The sequence below is a fragment of the Macrobrachium nipponense genome, chromosome 21 (assembly GCF_015104395.2).
Source record: "Macrobrachium nipponense isolate FS-2020 chromosome 21, ASM1510439v2, whole genome shotgun sequence".
In the NCBI taxonomy this organism is placed as follows: domain Eukaryota; kingdom Metazoa; phylum Arthropoda; class Malacostraca; order Decapoda; family Palaemonidae; genus Macrobrachium; species Macrobrachium nipponense.
The window spans coordinates 56,495,483-56,517,345 of record NC_087212.1 but is presented as its reverse complement, the minus strand read 5'-3'; positions in this window follow the sequence as shown (position 1 = coordinate 56,517,345).

The following is a 21,863-nucleotide window of genomic DNA, read 5'->3' as shown; positions in this document are numbered from 1 at the left end:
CTGACACAGAAGTGTTATCATCTTTAAGCCCTGTCCACACTGGCAGGCACTGCCCGACGGGCACACGCTGTTACCATAACCAGTCTCGCTACACTGACTGGCCGAGTATGGAGCCAGAACGAGGCGATTATCTGGTAGCACTGCTTCAGAAGCGAGAGAAAATATAAACAGCTGTGAGTGCCCAACAGGCATGCCCACTAGTGTGGACAGGCCCTTACACCCTGAAGTACGCTCTTGAAATGGTCTTGAAGGAATATATTGCATGAAACAGTCTCTCGTGGGCAATGGGGTTATACGGTCGACAACTTGACTCAAATCAGCGTCCAGATTCACTGCATTGTCACGACTGACAATCATGAAAAGACTTCGAAATGTTTTAAACATAAGCGACTGGCATCGGGTTTGTCCCACCGGATTGGCGCGCGCTGCTGTCCGCTTGGGTATTGCCCATACACACAGAGGACTTGCTCTACGCATATTTTGAGAGGGCAGAGTTAATATGCAGTAGCCGTGTTCCTTTCAGTCCTGTAGTGTCCTGATATAGTGAGTAATTTTAAATCATGGCACCAAGTAGGAAGATAAGTGCAATCATGATAACAGCACTCCCGCAAGACGAATACAAGCATAAAATATGCAAGAAAAATCGTAAAGTATGGGTGAAACCATGGCTAAGAAAGATAGGTTTTATCATATGACTTTATTGAAAGAATTAAAAGAAAATTACCCGGAAGATTATAGAAACTGCAGACTACTACCGCTGAGGCAAAACTGCAGACTACTACCGCGGGGGTAAAACTACAGACTACTGAAAGATAAGCAATAAAATACGTGTCAAAATAGGTGGGTCATCCCAGTCGTCCTGCTAGTCCATCCCCATACACACCACAGACTGGCTGGGTATAATGCATGTTGAAAAGATGAGAGGACTGGTTAGTCTCGCCGGGTTTGTCATTTTTACCCCCCCCCCCCCCCCCCCCCCCCCCCCCCCCCCCCCCCCCCCCCCCACTGCACGATAAAGATTGGCTGGTTCATGCCTATCTCGGTAAAATCAGCGTGTCTGTCCTTTACGTGTTTGGCTTGCTTAGAAGTGACTGTCCCAGAGGCAGAGCCTTGTTTCTACTCAACAAGCCGAAAATAATGATGCAAACGCTTTCTTCATTTTTTTTTTTTTTCCAAAAATACTTTGTCTCACAGCGGCGAGGAGGAGACCCTTTTCTTTTTCCCTCAATATAAAAAGACCAAGTACATCAAGTTAGAAAGTGTCCAGCCCCTTTCTCTTGAACATGAAACTTTTCCTCATAAGAAAGGTGCCATTTTTCTGTCTGAGAATAAAAAATGTCCTTCGAATTCTTCTTCCTTCTCTCCTGCCCCAAACATTAAAATGCTACAATTCGTCCTCTTCCTTTGCAAAGCCATTTTCTTCCAATGACAAATGACCGAAAATTCTTCCTTCATGTTCAAACCAAATCTGTTTCTCTTAAAGAAAGTCTTTATCCTGTAAATTCTCTCTCCTTTCCCAGCGCCAAGTTTTCAAGGGAGATTCTCTGCAATAAATGTTGAATTTATAAAACAAAAAACCTCATCTTCATAGAAGGAAGAAAAGTACCCTCTTAAGAAGAAATCATTTCGTTCAGCTGATACGAGGGAACCATGCTTGACTCTTATTTTCCCTTCTACTGCCAGATGTTATTCTCACCCTAAGTCATTCTTCTTTTCTTACATGAAAACCTTCCCCATCAGAAACATTCTTACTTTTCTGAGTGAAGATATTCTCCAGATTATTTCTCCTCTACAGTTCGACGAAAAAAATATCTTTTTAAAAGAAAAAATGAGGCAAAAGGAATTATTTTCCCTCCTTTTAGCAAACGGGCACTCGTCTCTTTTTACTGCTAGGAAATAATCTTTCCGCCGGAACAAAGTACAATTTTTTTCCAGCGAAGAACATAATTTGAAAGATTATGCACCGAATTTTCCCGAGTTTGAGTACAATGCTCGTTTTATTGCGCAGTGCACTCGTCCTTCAATGTTAATTATGCGTAATCGATCGCCAGAAGTTGCTTTGGTTTGATTTCAAAAAGCATTTTTTTCGTATCATGAATGACAGAGAGAGAGAGAGAGAGAGAGAGAGAGAGAGAGAGAGAGAGAGGGTTTACGGTTGTTTCTAAGCAAGCCTCTTAACGTATGTTACTTGATGGCCAGTAATGTGACCCAACGCCTACCAACATATTAATGAACTTCCTCGAAATGGAACATATTATAACTCCCAAGACAAAAATGAAGTAACCTGCAGATTCCAGCATTAGTAGTTTTGATTCCACAAGGTAATACAGTTCCATAACACAGACTCCCAAAACCAATGTGAAGTTGAAAAGGGAGCCTAGACTCCAGCAGACAATTCAAATGACAAAGGGCAGTATAGTGTGTGAAAGATGTAAACTAGGACTTTAGATTCAAGGGTTATGCGCAAACAAAAAGCAAAGGGATATTTTACATATACAATAAAAGTATAAATTACTTTAATGAGACAACTTTTTCGAAACCATAACGTATAGCATACATGAAAGGACGTATTAAGCGGTCTGTTCTTTCTATAAAGTACCAGAGCCTTCAAGAATAAACAGAGCAGCGATAAAACGCCAGGACCTAATGAAGTAGGTTCGTCACCAACGGAATGAAGGAAGGCCCTCACCAAACCTTCAGGTGCTCCGAGTTAAACGGGACCCTCACTCCTTCCTAACTGAACCACCCGTTGGGCGACAAAGGATTTCGTTCATAAAACAATACATCTCTAAAGTAAGGAGTAAGTCCTTCAGTAATCAAGTCGTAAAGCAGACGCTACTTTATGAAATAAGGTGTCAATGAACAGAAATGTCTTTCCTTTCGGTATCCACAGGATCCCTTTGGTGGTGCGATTTAACCTACCTCTCTTTCTCCGTCCTCACTTTTCCTCTCTCCTCTGCTCAGTCCCTTTATTGTTTCCTCCGCTCCCTCCCGCAGCCGCCTCCCCCCAACCCCCACAGCGCCTCAACCCTTCTTCACCTTATTTTTTGTCAATTAATTTTGTGTTGGACACACCTGAGCGGGGCCACACTTTTATATTGCCCTTTATTTTTCAGGCAGCTTTTGTTGGTTATTTTCTGCGTGTAATTATTCCGGGAATTTGGCCCCTGCCCTGCCGTTTCAAGTATTAGCAATGAGTCTAATAATTCCCAAAAGACATGGAGTTTAAAATATACACGATTTGTTATGGGCGTGTCAAAATGTTAAAATCAGTTTGGTCATTCGCCAGCTGAATTACTGCCAGCTCAACGTTATGTTGTAAAGAGTGGTGTTGAGCTTAACTACAGTACTCATGAACGTAGCTGAACTTCATAAGCGAGGGCACTTGGTTAGACGAAACCATACTGATTTAAAACGAAGTAAAAGAATAAGAATTCCTATAGTTCGTTGCAACAGGATTTTTTTTTTATCTCTGAAGCACATAATGGCAATATGTCTCTCTTGAATCGTCTCGTCATTTTTTATATGGGCTTGAGAAGCGTTTTTTCCTTCACTGTCATGTTTTTTGATGATTTGAACCGAAGAATGAGACACTTTCCTGAAATGTGTCCTTCAGGGAATAATAATAATATAAAAAATAATAGCCTTCGAAGCGACAAGACATTTTATTTAAATTTCTACTTAAAATATGAAAATATTTTATTTTCTAAGTTCATAACCTAAAAGGTGAAGACGACAGTATCAACACATGGTTTGTTATTGAATTTTGTAATAGGTTTTCACCTGTATTTTATACTTCCTTTCTAAAATATCCCTCCTCAACCACCAGCCGCCCCCCCACAACACCCCCATTGTGCACAGGTGCTACGGCCAAAAATCCTGAGACTGATAAAAAGATCTAAATATTACTTTTGAAAAAGAGTCACACGTGTGACTGTTGAATGAACAGAAATTAATTAATGCTTCGTTTGCACGACCGGCAAATTTTAATCTACTGCGAAGCGGCCGCTGTGTTCCCTCACACCAACTTTCTCCACCAACGTTTTCCCTCATTTCTCTCGTAATGAGGAAAAGCAGAGAGGATTGACAAAGGGGACCAGAGGAAATGGGCGAGTGATGGTGGACATAAATGAAAATGGGACTCGAGCAGTTGCTGATCAGAACTATCACTAAGGGAGATTTAAAGAAGCGTTCATTTGTATGGTCCCTTCACATTGTTTTGTAAAGTGCTTAGATGGAAGTGTTTAAAGGTTAGCACTATTGTTTTTAAATCCTAGTAATGTCAGTTAATTAGCACAGGAAGTATAACCTCACGTACTTTTGCAGCGCTTTCATGGTTGTATAAATGAATTCTTGATCCCTTGCTGATTAACCAAACCACGAGTTCACTAGTTAGTCAATAACACTGGAAGAAAGACAATTACCGGAAAAGCCCATGAGAAATTTATCAACTTCACAGATCCGTCAATGTGCAATGAGTGGCGAGATGAGGTAAGTGCTAAGAGACCCAATAACCACTTGCTCATAAGACACGAGGAAAAGCAAGGAATGTCATGATATCCAATTTTGTAAGAACATGAAGCTGTCATTATTTTTTATCGAAAGGATTTGACAAAATTCGGATTCATGTTCCAATCAGACAACGGGGTTGTTGATTTCTTAGAGCTATCTATTTCTTCAATGCTTAAGTGTGAAACAACTAATACTTCGGACGAACAATACTCTGTTATAGACAACCCAGTTCAAAAAGTGTCTCAAAGATATCAAGGAAATAATCACACAACCGGAGAGAGAGAGAGAGAGAGATTCAAAACTTAGGGGAGGAGAGAAAATTAGGTACAGCATTAGTGAATGAACGATGGACCCTTTGTAATCTTTGTGACTGGTTGAAGCCAAATTTACCATTTTTATTTATTTATTTTTTCATCTTTACGTTGAGCCCCTATCGATATGTAGCGTGGCTATAAATCCTCCCTCGCTCACCATTTTAAAAACCATACTCGTCTCAAAAAGAAATTAAATCAATTTTTTTTATTCCCACCGCGAACATTCTCCCCTATCCAACCCCTGTCCACGGATGGTTCATTTGTAATTCAATTAGATCAGTTCACTTTCTCCATGTTTACATTTATACAGAGGGAGGGTTGAATAGAAATTTGTCTCCACAAACACGGCTTCATGACTAAGTTCCTGTCGACTCAAATTATTAAGGAAAATAAAACCTTCATCATCGATATCCCTCGAGCGTCTCATACTTTGTATGACGATGTCATTATTGCACACGTGACTATTCTGGGTATGTGCACCTGGGTAATAAATCCTGTGACAAACGGATATCTGTGATTTATTATTCCCTCTCCTTCGCTTATCAGTGATCTCGATTTTCTTCATAGTCGCAACATTATATTTGCGCAATCATGTAGTCGCGCCAAATCCCGCTTCTGTTCATATAATAGATTGATTAGAAGCCTTTGTATGCTAGTGCATGGTGTTCAATGTCCATAAGAGCTCATTATTTGTATCTACATTCCTGCCGGCTCTCGCTACTGATTAGCCTTTGAAGTAGTTACAACAGCCTATGACTGGCAGGCAGCTTGTGGAGACTATTAGGGGGAAATAAGTCTTGGCGCGCTAAAGCAGACCATTAGATAGATCCCTTCACAAGACAACTGTTCCCCTTTGGGCTTTGACAACCGGTTGAGCTAATGGCGGCCCGAGGGGGTGTCAAAACTAGAGTCTGACATTAGACTGACATTATACTACATTAGACTACAATCGAGTCTGACATTAGACTACATTAGACTACATTAGAGTCTGACATTAGACTACATTTGAGTCTGACATTAGAGTCAGACCTTAGACTGACAGAGCCTGACATTAGAGTCTGACATTAGACTACAACAACAACCAAACGTTAGAGGTTATCATTGTTTAGCAATTTTGATGATCTATCTTGCGTTGGGACATTTATTCATTATCGTAAATTTTTAGGACGTAATTATTTTATTTTAGGAGAGGTATACATAATTTCTGACTGTGAATTGAACATAGAGTTGAATATAGAATTTAGGCCAAAGGCCAAGCAATGGGACCTGTGATGTCATTCATCGCTGAAATGGAAATTGACAGTAAAAGGTTTGAAAGGTGTAACAGGAGGAAAACCTCTCGATTACACTATGAATCAAGTGTTAGGATAAAGGGTGGAAAGTAAGATGAAGAAAGAGAATATGAAAGGAAGTACAGTAAAAAAACGAAAGTGGCTGCAGATAGGGGCAGAAGGCACGTTGCAAAGAACCTTAGTAATGCTTATAGTGCACCACATGAGGTCCACAACACTTAAATGAACCCTAATAAGCCACACATTTTAATAATCGCTTTATTTCTGCATGTTTTCTCTCCCTAGATAATTATATATGTAGTACATATGCACAAATATAAAATGTACTATATACATATATAAATATGCTATATGCGTATTAACACGTGTGGTTTAATAGGGTTAATTTGAATGTTGTACCTCACAACCTGGACTAAAAGCTGACCAAACCTACGACATTCACCGTCAGCAATGCTGTATATCTGTCATAAAATAGCAAAAATACGTCCTAAGCATTTATAATACTGAAACATGTCCCAACGCAATAAAGTAGATCATCAAAATCTACAAACAATGATCACCAGTGACGTTTGCCTTATTGTGTGACGTCTCATATATATAATATATATAATATATATATATAATTATATATATAATATATATATATAATAATCATATATACTATATATATATATATATATAGATATATATATATATTATATATATATTATTAATTTATTTATACAAATACATATATGTAGATGTATGTTATATATTTAATATTATATATATATATATTAATATATATATAATTATATATTATATATCTATATATACATATAACCATATATTAATATATAATTAAATGTATATGTATATGTATGCATGTATGTACGATATTATAATATATATATATATATATATATATATATATATATATAAATATAAATCTTGACAAAAACGTGCCTAAAGAAGTAACGTTTCTAACAACGGAAAGCTCGAATCGCAGCAGCACCACCGCCACAAGGATATATACAATGATAATAACAAATAACAAATGTAAGACAGACGAAGAGGAGCTTTGCTGCACAGAAGTTAAACCAAGCAGCAGGAAATATTAGCTTTGTTCTCTTCATATGGACCAAGATATCTGCAACACAAAGCCATAAAGAAGTCACTTTGAGCTTGAGTCGTCATAAACAACACTTAATGAGAATCTTAATTGCATTCCTGATCTCTCTCTCTCTCTCTCTCTCTCTCTCTCTCTCTCTCTCTCTCTCTCTCTTTCCACTCCTTTACTCCTTAGACAACCACCTCTTTCATGGATATCTTTCCAATCATTCCTCTCGTTTTCGCATAAAATTTAACTAAATGCTTTCACCACGAGTCTCAGCAAATTGCAATGCTTTACGTTTGGTCATGGCAGGATTCGCTGTGACCCTCTTCCGTCGACAGTCAGACGAGACATAATTAGCTTCCCTAGCATCTCTAAACAAAATTTCCTGAACAAACATCCTTCAAGTACCATCTCGCATCTAGCTCTTTGTTACTTCCATCAGCGAAGCTGAAAGAGGTGTTTTTGTTCTAATTTGTTTATTTTCTTTATTGTTTAGTTTCCTCGTAGCAGAATGACACAAAAAAAGTGCAGAGAATATACAACAGATTTTCACCGAAGTTAGGCTTGTGGCTGCCGACGAGAACAACTATTCATTTTACGAGACAAAGAATCTTTCAGAGGGGAAGGCATTTTGGACTTCTCGACATCAGAGAAGAGTTTTGCTGTCTCAGCCGCCCTTGTTAATTATACTTCTATAGTTTCATGCATTTCCATCTCCTCCTTATCGAATGATCTCCTCTTGATTAAATTTTATTTCAAATAAAATTTATTCGTGATTTCTCCATTTTCACTATGATGATCTGCCTTCCTACGTCCCTTTCCTCACACTTAACTTCCCACCTCTTCATATATTTGCATCAGTCAGTTAATCATCCTGTATCTTGTCTGAGAATCTTTTCTTTTTATCTCCATTCGTGTCCCTTTTCCATTCACTTAGTTTCTCATCTGTTTCCTTTTCCATTTCGTACTTTCCACCCTACATCTGCTGTTATTCTCGATCTAAATTCATGCACACAAAATGTAATATAGATAGATATATACAGACAAACAGGCGCACAAAAATTATATATTATATATATAATAAATAAATAAATATATATATATATATATATATATATATATAATATATATATATATATATAAAGTCGAAAGATCTTGCAGACTCCTTCGTTTATTTTTCCTTCGTGGCATTTATCTTTATTTATGGATTTATCACGTTCCTAACTTTCGTGATTCAGTTATACATACATACATAACATATATATATATATATATATATATATATATATATATATATATATATATATAGATATATATATATATATATCATATATATAGTTACATGTGTATGAGCTTGCGCGTGTGCGTGTAACGTGCACGAATTATCCGATGTGTGGCAGTATTCACTACGGCATATAAAAGGCAATTTTTAATCAAAAGAAAAAATGTGGGCAACCAAAGTGACATGCAGTTCCAATTAAGGCCACCATCCGCTGTCTCCTCAAGTCTCTAGCTAAGCAAGCCTCCAGGTACCTGTAAATTAAGGCTACACCACACGTCTTTATCCATCCCCGCCCCCACCGTATCCGATCCCATCCCACCTCACTAACAACCACCACCACCCGCCCCCCCTCACCCTCCTTCCTCGAAGCATAAACTGGCTGGTTCGTAGAACGAGATAAAACACGACGCAATTTCCAATAACAAGTCATAAAGAAGAAGCGACTAAATGAAATAAGACGTAAATGGTCCAGAGAAGTCGTTTCTCTCCATCCAGCGGATCCTCCTTTCTGGTGGATTTCTCTCTCTCTCTCTCTCTCTCTCTCTCTCTCTCTCTCTCTCTCTCTCTCCTGGCAAGAGTCCTTTTTAGAAGGTACTTTATGGTGGTCCTCAAGCCCAATGATGCCAATGGGAATATGTTTATTGTTCAGAAGAAAGTTTGTATATTTTTTTCTGTTACAACTCGTAGTGTAAATAGAAATGAATTAAGTTTATAATCCTTATCACACGCACAAACAAAAGCACACACACACACAGACAAGGGAATGGAAAATAAAAGATTTCCAACTTGTGTCAACTTAAGCTCTCATTATAGCTGTAAAGTCTTGTGGGACCGGATCCTTAATCCTACAAACAGCTCATCATCCTAGCAGACACATACTAACCAGATACCATATTATGATAATTTTTCCATATGCTACCATTCTGGACGTGATACATGTTTAGAAATATCTCTTATATTTAATGCTAACTGTAACAAACAGGTTAGTTTAGTTTAGGAACAATGTGGACTTACTGTTAGCTATCAGATACATAGAAAATATTTAAGTGCATGTTATAATAAAGGTTTTTTTTTTTGGCAACTTATGACCTTCACTATTTATCACGAAGGCCAGACCCTAAAGTGTCCATTAAGCTGATGTGCTCACTGTAAATTATATTTACAGAAAAAGATAACTCACATATAACGGTGACATAAAAATCACGGTTAGTATTAGCCAAAGTATATAAAATAACAAATCTGTCATATTCAGAGCTTCACGTGGTTAGCAATTACTACGGCTAAATTGCAGAATGTGCTTCAGTTTGGCCATGAAGAAGCCAAACTACCCCATTTTTGGATCCCGTAGGCCATCCCCGGGACATCCTCTGACACAAAGTCAGTTTGGTTGTCAAATGAGAACATTTGGAGTCACTCATTCAGACTCTCTTCAGGCGCTAAAACTATGATCAAGCATCCTCTCTAATCTGGTCATGGAACCAACATTAGCGGCAAACAACACTCCTGGACACAGGATTTTATACATCCACAGCGTGTGACCTGTCCAAGTACTGACCACTGGCCACAGCTTCAGCACTGACACCAAACCAAGAACTGACCTAAACCGAATTGACCTCATTTCACTGCTACTCGAGATATAAAGTCTCTCTTGGTGTCACTGCAGTATATGGAAGGCAACCCAGATTAGCACCTTGCTCTCAAAGAATGCAACAGATCCACATTTGAAAGAAAGTATACAGAGCAGGGAAAGCTGCTGCCCGTTTATTTACTCAAGTCAGTTTTGCTGTAGTAGTGCTTAATCCAAACCTTAGAGGTTTCAGATATTAGCTGTGTTAAGACGATCTAAGAGATAAGGATCCTGGTTTTGGTCGTGTTATGTTGAAATGGCTGAAATAAGTTCAGACCTCACCTCTATAATAATAATATAATAATAATAATAATAAAATATAATAATAATAATAATAATAATAATAATAATAATAATAATAATAATAATAATAATAATAATATGCTTTATTTCAGCTCGGGGCCATATACATTGAATATACAAAATACAGACAGTAACATACACAATCTAGATACATGAGACATGATAAAATAGAAAAAGAAAATGAATAATCGGCACTTATCCACAAAATAGCTGAGGTAGCATAGAAGCTAGTAATCATAATACTGGTAATAACAGTAATAATATTGGTGAGAAAAAAAAAATATGCATTGAGAGTAATAACAGTTAGTGCACATATTATATAACTTAAATTTCAACTAGAGACCTTAGGTGGTTACAGTAGTCAGGTCCAGAGGGCTAAATACATAAATTGAATATAAAAAAACACTTTAACTTGATAGTAATCACAGTAATAATGACAAATTAAAATATCAGCCATAAATGTAATAATGACAAAAACTGCAGAAGACATCTTGCCAATACAGAGATGAAGTCCTTTAGGGGACAAAGACCTCATTTTCCCATCTTTCCCACACTTTAGATTTTCTTCTTGCTTCACTCCTTAGGATGCTTTGTATGATGGACATTGTTCGCCTAACAATGATTTTTAAATTGTCCAGGTGGTTTTCTATGAACATCTGTGTGGCGGAGTGGTAGCGGGAAGTGTTTGTGAGGATCGTCAGAATAGTCATTGTGCACAACAGTGATGCGTCTCATGGTCGTCTCTCGGGTATAGTTCGTCCAGAGGGAGCCACCCATAGTTACTGTAGCAGTACGAGCGGAAGAGCAGCAGTTTCACGTCTCGGTGACAGAAGGCAAACCTCCTTGCAATCATTTTGCCAGCTGCACATAGTTTACGACCGCCTGTGGTTCAATGTCTGCCAGTAATGCTTTTAGGTCTGTCGGTGATAATGGTGATCCCAAATACGGAAATTCGTGCACAAATTCCAGGCGATGGTTTCCGAGGAAAATTTGAGGTTCTGCAATAAGCTTAAGCGATCTCGGGAGCAGCGACATGCACTGGGTTTCTTGGTTTCGGTTGTAGATTATATCAATTTCCTCTGTATTATTGGGCGGCAAGCGTGATTGGAGTCGGTTGAGACCTTGCAACTGATGGGAAATTTCAGAACTAGATATTCGTCGGCGTAAAGAGTTTTATAGTTGTTTCATTGACGGTGCATACGATTGGGAGTGAGTTCAGTTTGACATTTAAGGCATCTGTGTACGTATTAAACAGGTATGGAGAAAGAATGCCCCCTTGCCAAAGCCTGTTTAGGGAGCTGAAGGTGTAAGATAATACGTTACCCCCCATTTGACACAGAATTGTGTGTGGAGAACCAGCAATGTAAAATGCCAATTAGATAAAGGGATGTGCCCCTTTTATGCAGCTTCAGGAAAGAGCTTAAGGTAGTTTACTCTGTCAAATGCTTTTTCTCACATCTACAAAACAAAGGAAAACAGGAGAGGGCTGATGATAGGTAGTAGTTCATCATTCTTTCAGCATGTAGATGCAGGCGTCGGTTGAGTGGTTTGCTTTAAACCCGAACTGGTTGTCAGTGGTGTGTAGAAAGGGGAGAAGTCTCACTAGAAGAACAGACTCAAGTATCTTCGATGCGATCGTGTGATTGCAATCGGCTGTAGTTGCCAGGGTCCGCTGCAATCCTTTAGCTTGTTTTTGATTAATAGTATCAATTGAACTAACAGTAGGGAGTCTGGAAGAAACCGGTGAATTATGCACGCATTGAATAGGGCAGCTAGCAAAATGTAAATTATCGGATGGCAGAATTTGAAGGCCTCTGCAGGAAGACCATCACAGCCGGGCGATTTATTATTAGGTAGGCTGTTTATGGCATCGCTGATGTTACCTGGCGTAATACGGTCTGCAGAATGAAACTGAATGTTGTCAGTAAGGAGGTTATCTACATCCCTTCGGGAATCTTGATCATTTATGCAATTCAGGATATTGTTGAAGTGATCGCCCCACATACTTGCGTTAGCTTCGTCTCTGACTGCTTCCCCTACTCTCTGATAGCTTTTTCGTTTTGGGATTTAAGGACTGGATATCTTTCCAAAGACGAGGATAATCACCAGATTCTAAGTTTCTAGACATTGCATCAGCTCTTAGTTGTTTTTCATTTAACCTGCAGTGCTTAAGAGCAAGTTTGAACTGCGCTCTCGCCTGTCTCATTAGTAATGCAGTGTAACCTTCCCTGGGGCTACCATTTTGCTTCCACAGTAAAAACATTTCTCGTGAGTATGCATACAGATCTTTAACCAAGTCATTCCATCCAGGTATATTATGAGAATTACCTTGACGAAATCTATAAGCTGTCCTGCCCGAAGCAAGCATAGCGGAGATTATGTTCTAATAGAATTCATTCAGATCCCTCCTGTGGTGGTCATTTCTACAACTTGTGTTAGTACAAAGTAAGGCGTCCGATGGTTGAACTATTGACCGCAACCTGGTTTCTGTGGTCGCCCTAAAGTATCTGGTTTTCTGTTGGTTTTTAAAATCCCAGTTTACTGCTGGTGGGCGAACAGTTAGGGGGTTCACGGTAGGGAGGGATGGGGTACTGAATGACACCTGTAATGGGATGTGATTGTAGCCCATTGCAAGATCATAGCAAATATTGCAGGTCATAATAGAATCATGAAGTTCTGGAGATGTGATGCAGTGGTCCAGCCAGGAAGTTGTAATAGCGTCCGCTCTATTATGTACATATGAATAAGAGGGAGGGAGGGAGGAGCATTACATCGCTAATTGGGAGAGCATGATTTTGACAGAAGCGAGTAAGTTCATTATAAAATTGTTTTGTGGGGTGAGAATTAAGGTCCCCAATTATACAAATATGATCAGCAGGAGAATCATGAATAATACTGTGTAACTCCCTAGGATCATGCAGTAATGATCAAAATTATTGTTATTTTCCCATGGCATATAAACATTAATAATTAGGATTTTAGAATTCCCTACTGTCACTTGAAGCCCCAGCAATCTGTCACTCCTGCCGGTCATCACCTTTATCATATTGTCTAACGATTTGTGCCACAAGAAAGAAAGGCCCCCTTTCGGGCGACCGTCGATGATTTGATCTGTAACTTGCATAGATGAAGTCGAGAAGGTTCTGAAGTCTTCATGAATTGAATCGCAGATGGCAAGGTCATGCCAGCCAGGAGCGTTTCTTGCAATGCAATGATGCCTTTGAAGTTTTTGCAGAACATGTTTAGGAGAGGAATGTTCCACTGAGGCCAAAAATATTCCAAGAAGTTATGTTTAATGTATCCATGGCTATTCACGAAGATGGGAGATGAATGCACTGATCATTTGGGTGGATGGGGGGTTAGCCAGGGGGAGTGGGCAGTCACTCGCCATGGGGGGTTGACTGGCACTTGCGGTGGAAATGACCCTGGTTGGAGTGTCAGTAGTTCCTTAGGGGTGGTTGATCCCGGATTAGTTTATATCTTGAAACTAATATATTAGGACCGAAATTCTCGCCTTTAAGAACGTTGAGGTGTTGAAATAGGCATGTAATCCTGTAAGCCACTTTATGTTTAATCCTGCATGGGAGTTCGTGAGAGATGAGTGGGTCAGAGCCAGTGAGAAATTTGACTCTTTCCACTATGGCATCTAGCGTCACCGATGAGCGCAGATTGTGAATTACTACGGGACATCTCTTCTCAGGTGTCGGGCGAGGTGAAACACGAATGTTGGGCTCCGGTCCAGCGGCCAAACGGGAGGTTCTTCTCTTTTTTTTTGCTTGTTTGTATCTGCCAGCCGCCAAACCCCTCATGATCAGTTCATCTGCATCTACGATGGGAGGTTTGGGGGGGAGAGATAGGGTGGGTGGGGAGGATTACGAGGGGCTAGTAATCAGTTACCAGAGATATAATCTTCCACCGGAGGCAACTGGGGAGGGAGAAGAGGTTGGGAGACCAACAGTCCCCTCGGAACGGTCTAAAGGTGACGGGGGCACTTCGGTGTTGCTGGGAGGCGAGGAAAAACTGGATGCCGCATTCGGAGGAGTCTGGTGGCGATTGTCTATCAATCCCTGCACTCCTTTGATCGCATCCTAGATCCGTGTGAGGTAATTTGTTTCCACCGTTTTAAGACTGTTTAGGGATTCCTGTAGTCCTTTGATCACATCCCAAGTTTTTTTCCAATTATTTCTGAGAGAGATTTTGCTGTTTGGAAGGCATTTTCTGCCGTGTGGTACACCGCAAGTAGGCTTAGGTCAGCAGGGCCCTTTGGAGGCAGATTGTAAGGGTCATCGGCGTAGATTTCCACCGAGCAGGTCCTTAGCCACTTAGTGATATACGATATTTTTTTGTGAAAGGACAAGTTCTTCGCGGATCGCTCCTTGAGAATGCTCTCTGGTATCAGATCTTTGCATTTCGTATATGCAACGTTGATTTCCTCATCAGAGAAGGTATCATTGACAGATTGTATAGCGGACTCGACGTCGGAACGGTTCGATTGGTATTGTATCTAGAAAAGACAATTGTTCGCGAGTACGGAAATTGTGTGTGGGGCACAGGCACCGGTAGGTGCCAAGGTCACTTGCGCAACGGTTGGAGGTTGGTCGGGTGACATTTTTGCGGTAAGAGAGGGGTCAAGCACTAACACATAAACTGCATTCTTTTACCCATTTCCCAGGACCAATAGGCCTCGAGTAGCTGTGATTTGAAAGATTTCTAAGGCACTGATTGGAGCAGAACGAATATTAGTATATCTGCAGTTGCACAACACTCTCCGGCTTACACGCCGAGTATTACGTGGAGACACTATTAACACATTGCTTACTATAAGAGGTATAATCACCATGCAAATGCTTGCCAAATTTGACGGGGCTTTATCTTTCATCCAGTTGCAATACTGAATGCAGAAGCTTATACAGCAAAGATTTTTTGTTCTTCCAAAACTTAATTTCTTGGCTATCTTGGTTCTAAAACTACGCCTAAAAAGTAGTATTTACACAATTATTTACCAGTGTTACATCCTTGATGGCAGCAAGTTAAACCAAAGATTCAGCTTCAAGGGTACATTGTTATATGAAGAAACGAAATTATTCAAGCTAAGTTGCTCGACCGTGATCCATAATAAGATTCATGACGCCAGTCGTACAATCTACATAAATTTCAAATGCCGGTAACATTAAAGAAAAATATTCTTTGTAGTAATCTCAACGGTATATCCAATACGACATGTACTCCATGGTCATATTACACAAGCGGAAAAGGTTAACCTTAACTGACACGTTGACCTGAAACCCAAAGCTGTGTTTCATCCATTTTACTATTTATTAATTTCAACTACATAACTGAAACACCAGTGTGTGTGCTCTTCAAGCGAAGGTACAATGCATTACAACCATAACACTATTCTCTTTACATTTTAATAATTTTTATTTATTGTTAATTTATTAATTTTCTTTCCTTTTTTAAAAAGTGGGGTCTCTTCTTTCTGTATTTCCCTTTACTTCGTGTTACTTCTTCCTAATGAACACCATAACCTTTGGAAGCTTCAATTTCAAGTCAATAGTCAATAGCTCCTGTGGGCTTGTTCTATTTGAACAAGTTTCATCTTCTGAGTAATAATGATAATAATAATAACAGGGGAAAAGGTGTGTTATTTAAAGGAGAGCGCTCTTGAGAGAGAATAGAGAGTTGGGATAAAGCTATCAGGCAAGGGTGCTATAAAGACACTCCTCATAATCTGACATCTTTACGAACACTCGATGCAAAGCTGTTACGACACACGCGTGAATAAACGATCACCGTTAACGCTCTTTAAACAGCAGCAAAATTAGCAAAATGTAGGCCATGACCATGAATCAGAATAATGATTACGCGTAACTGCAAGGCGAGACATTCTAATGTGCGACAGTTGAGGAAGATTATTACAGTTATAACATATATGTATATATATTTTGTATGTTCACACAGTTTTTTGTCGTCAAAAAGGAAGGTCATTTTCAAAACCGGTTTCTAAACGACAGTTTTCTAAACGACTCATTTAATTTTTTTCTCAAACGTTTTCGTTTCAATCAAGTTAAATATATGTATATATATATATATATATATATATATATAGATATATATATATATATATATAGATATATATATATATATATATACACAAATACATATATATGTATATTATATATAATAATTATATAATTATATATACATATATATATAATATATATATATATTATACATATATTAAATATTAAAAAACAAATAATATTTATTTTACATATATACACACATATATATGTATATTATATATATAACACATATATATATATATAATATATATATATATATATATATATATATATATATATATATATATATATATATTATATATAAAACATGTGAATATGTGTATTTCTTGCAATCCCTGCCTATTGATAAAAAGCAATACTTACTCAAACGATGGCGAAAATATTCCAGCGCAAAAAGTATGAAATGCACCGATTGGGAGGCGAATGATTTCCGGTGCAGAAAGGCAGAGCAAATAAGGCTGAAAATGGGTAGACTGGAGGTTCTTCTTTAAGCTTATCTGCATTCAAAAGAAAAATCTGCAGCTGTAATAACAGAGTTTGTTACCACACGAAATTTTGTTCCCAATAAGCAAAGATCGTAATCAACGAATTTTCTAAAATTAGAGGCCTTTCAATGTAGCAGTAAATTTTGAGCTTATTAAAAATTTTATGAAAATAGATGACAATGCTCATTCTTAGACTGAGTTCGTCTTTCAGTAATATTTATAACAAAAGCTATTCACAAGTTTGATTAAACGCACCTTCCATTAAGTATTACGTCATTTACATTAACAGTGCCAATTTTTTATTCAAGGTTGACAAAATTGAACAAGCTGAAGATATTATTCATCAATCAAAGTTTTTGTCACTATTTCATTTTTTTAATCATATTGCTAATAATCCGAGTGTATAGAACCCAACATAGCTTTAAACTTTCATTAATTCTCATCACCTCTTTGAAGTATAGCTGTCCTGTAAAGGTTTCCCAGATCCTCTGAAAATGTATATAACCAATACACACTTTAAAGTTACATTTGTGGATTTCCAATCTTCTCTCATTTGTGATGCAACTTAGCACAAAATTCCTTCCCGTAACTTCCATCCACCAACTCTGCTGCTGCTTAACTCCTTGTCACGAATCTTGGAGGTCTTCAACGCGCCATTGCCCCGAAGCAAACAGCAGCCAGGTGACAAGACGACTATACTAGATTCACATCAGCCGTGCATTTGATGTCTAGGCCAGTCCCTTATGACGCTCCTGATTGGCTGTTGATAAGCTAATCACAGGGCTGGAAACTCTCAGTCTCTCGAGAGAGTGCATATAAGCAGGATGTATGTTCCACCTCAGGAGAGGTGGAACATAGAAACTACCCATGTGAACTCTCGAGAAGACTGAGTTTCCATCCCTGTGACATGCTTTTCAACAGCCAATCAGGAGCATCGTAATACACGATTGATGTGGATCTATTATAGCTTAGATGGGGAACGATACGCAGACACCTAATACGACGGACTGTCCTCTTCAAAAAGAACAGATTAAACGACTGTGGAACACAAGGGGAGGAAACTCCTTTCCCTTTGCCTCGTCTTACTTGTTCCTATTGAACACCATATTCTTAGGAAACTTGAATTTCAAGTCAGTGGCCCCTGTGAGTTTGTTCCATATTAATAGGTTCCATTTAATAATAATAATAATAATAATAATAATAATAATAATAATAATAATAATAATAATAATAATAATAATAATAATAATAATAAAATAATAATATGTGTACGCTGGAAACAGACCTTCTTTCAAACAAGTTTTATTAAAAATAATGGCAGAATTCACAGAATTGATTTTATACAATATTCTTTCAAATCATAAGGAGAATTGAAAGAATATTGTATAAAAATCAATTTTGTGAATTCTGCCATTATTTTTAATAAATAATAATAATAATAATAATAATAATAATAATAATAATAATAATAATTCCATACATGAAAGACACCTAAAATCCTTTTAAGATGTCTTTAAAATACCATAATTTCAAATTGCCTGTCTAAAATGGTCACATATAATCATGTTCACTTTTATCTTATGAATTTTAGTTTTAAGATGCTTTCTAAGATTTTAAAACATAGTTAACATATAACATTAGAATATGCAAGATATAGGATTTTAAGCGGATAATTTTTACAACTCAGCCAAGTGCCAGCACAAGGCTGGTTTAATGTAATACTGCTACTACAACTCAGCAATATTTCATTGAATACTCGAGGAAGCGGAACGTGGCTCATAGTTCTCTCGTGAACAGTAGCCAGTAATCTTCAGTAGCGAATATAATTGGTTTTACTCGTTGTAGCCTTATCAAATTTTAAGCCTTACACACACATTTTCTACGCATACTTACGAAATTATAAGTTCATCTTTGTCGTTGCCATTTACAATACAAATTTCACTACATAGATCCAGGACTCTAAACTCGTTCTTGGGTCTGGTTCTGTCATAATTAATTACCGAAAACCATCATTACGTCCTTGCAATTACTATGCCAAGCTTTCTCACACCCCAAACTCTGTGCGACTTTGTCAAATCTGCTAGAGTTCACCTTGAAGGCGCTCGTTTTCCTTAATTCCAACTAACTCGGACCTACTTTGGAAACGTAGAAAACTATGACTTTTCGATCCCCCCCCCCCCTCTCTCTCTCTCTCTCTCTCTCTCTCTCTCTTCTCTCTCTCTCGTGCATAAGGGTGTGTGTGTGTGTGTGTGTATGTGTGTGTGTGTGTATGTGTGTGTGTGTACAGATACAGTTCCTTTCTGATGGTAAATGGTATCTGAATAGTGGTAATTAATTTCCATGACAATAGACCAACTGGTTTGATATAAAAGAAATGGAAAATAGTCCCAGTGTATAGAATATATTTTTTTTATATAATTACATGTTTAAACACACACAAACACATACATATGTGTGTATGTGGGTGTGTAAAATATATATAATATATATATATATATATATATATATATATATATATATATATATATTATGTTGTGTTGTGTGTGTGTGATATATATATATATATATATATATATATATATTTATATATTTATATATGTAATATATATATATATATATATATATATATATATATATATGTTATAATGCTTGTGGAGATTCTCACATTAGTAATATTAAGATTATATTGATATAATCATCCTTCGCTCCGGTCTGGTCCTCGAAACGCCTACTCATGGTTATAATCGCTGTAACTGGAAAATTTTGCACGAACAGATGCCCAGTTCCTTCTTCCGCACTCATGAAAACGTCTCACAGCCTAGCATTTCCGAGTGGTAGTCCTGTCGCATACGACCCCAACGCAATACCATGGATGCCCCAAGTTTGTCGGTGAAGAGGCACTGAAGAGGATGACAAAGGGGGGTCTCTCTCTCTCTCTCTCTCTCTCTCTCTCTCTCTCTCTCTCTCTCTCTCTCTCTCTCTCTCGCTTGCTTGCTTGCTTCCCGCGTGTCCTTTTGAAATGTATACCACTTGACCTAGACTCCGGAATGATCTCGGTACACTGGATTTTCTTCTATGATGAAAGATTGGCATGTTTTCCGAGCACGATTACTACCGTTGCTTTTGTTCTCCGTTTCATTAGATTTTCCTAGGTTGTGTGTAGTATATTGAGCTGTACTTTAATACTCATTTGAAAATCGGGCCTCACCTCTCTAGCGCCACCTAGTGGGACGCCTTGTAACGATATACAAGTTCAATAAAAGGAGCTCAAGTTGCAGCATAGGTTTGCGTTAATCCCTGCTTTTACTTTTGCTTTTGCCCTTCGAAATGGAGTTGCCTCCTGATACACTACATTGTGGATTTGCTTGCTTGCTTGCTGTGATTTTAAGCTGTTGGTTATTCCTTTTAGTTAATTCTGTTAATATGTTCAATTTCGCTTTTTGACGTCCTTCACCATTTATTAATATTATTCTTAAGATGAACCCTATTCATATGAAAGAAGCCCACAGGGGCCACAGACTTGAAATTCAAGCTTCCAAAGAAATGATGTTCATTCTAAAGAAGTAACGTAAGTTGATGGGAAATGCAGAAAGAGAACATCAGTTAACAGAAAAACAGATAAATGAAAAATTCAGTATATAAGTAGAAATTTAAGCTGAATATTAAAATGCATGTTGAATTGTATTATGATAGTCATACATGGCACCTCCGCTTGCACTGTTGAAGTACCAATTGCACGACATCCTCTGGGAGGCTGTTCCACAACGGTGTGAGGAATTTATAATGGCCTCTGGGAAGTTCGACAGCGAGATTCATTTACTGCATATTGGTAATGCTGTTCAGCAAATCTGGTTGCTCTCGGCAGGAAAAGATCAGGGATCAATTGTGAATGTGAAAGATCTCAGTTAAAATACGACTAGTGAAAAAGTGACAAACAAAGAGATCATCCGTGGATAGTCCAACTCATAACTGTTAACATTTGGAAACAGAAACCTACCCCCACGAACCACTCTATCTAAAATAGAAGAGCATTCTAGTAAAGACAGTACAAACGACCTAAAACATGTTGCAGTGATGTTATCATTTATATGTATGTATATATATATATATATATATATATATATATATATATATATATATATATATATATATATATATATAGAGACCTTACGAACAATACCTAACTTTCGTGCTGCATTTACTGAAACTTTCATGAGATGTCTCTCAAAAGATTGAGTCAAAAGTTACACCACCAAGAATGGTTAAAGTTTCAGACTCATTCAGTAAAGTCCCACCCGCCTGAATGGGAGGATGAGGTGGTAAATCTGTACGAGGTCTGCTAATCAAATAGTGTTTTCGTTTTACTGAAGTTCAGCCTCATACCTCTTCTATATCTCATTTTGCAGTGTACCCTGAAGAGTGTGTATATTAAAGACAAGAAAGCGCTTTGTACTTATACCTTATTAATATCTCCTCCTGGCTTTTTTCAGTACATTGAGTCACATGAGCCTTTTGACATATAGGAAGATATATACTATATATATATATATATATATATATATATATATATATATATAATATATATATCTTAATACATAGTATATATATATAATATAATATATATATATATATATAGTATATATATATTTAAGTATAATATTATTATATATTATATATATATATATATATATATATATATATATACGTACATATATACATATATATGGGTGTGTCTGAGTACGCGTGCGCGCGCATACATTCTACATATGCCTATATTTAGAGAGAGAGACAGACCGACGGACAGACAAAAAGAGAGAGAAAGAGAATCTTTTGCGTTACGCAACTGGAGGGAGGCCGGAGCTTAAT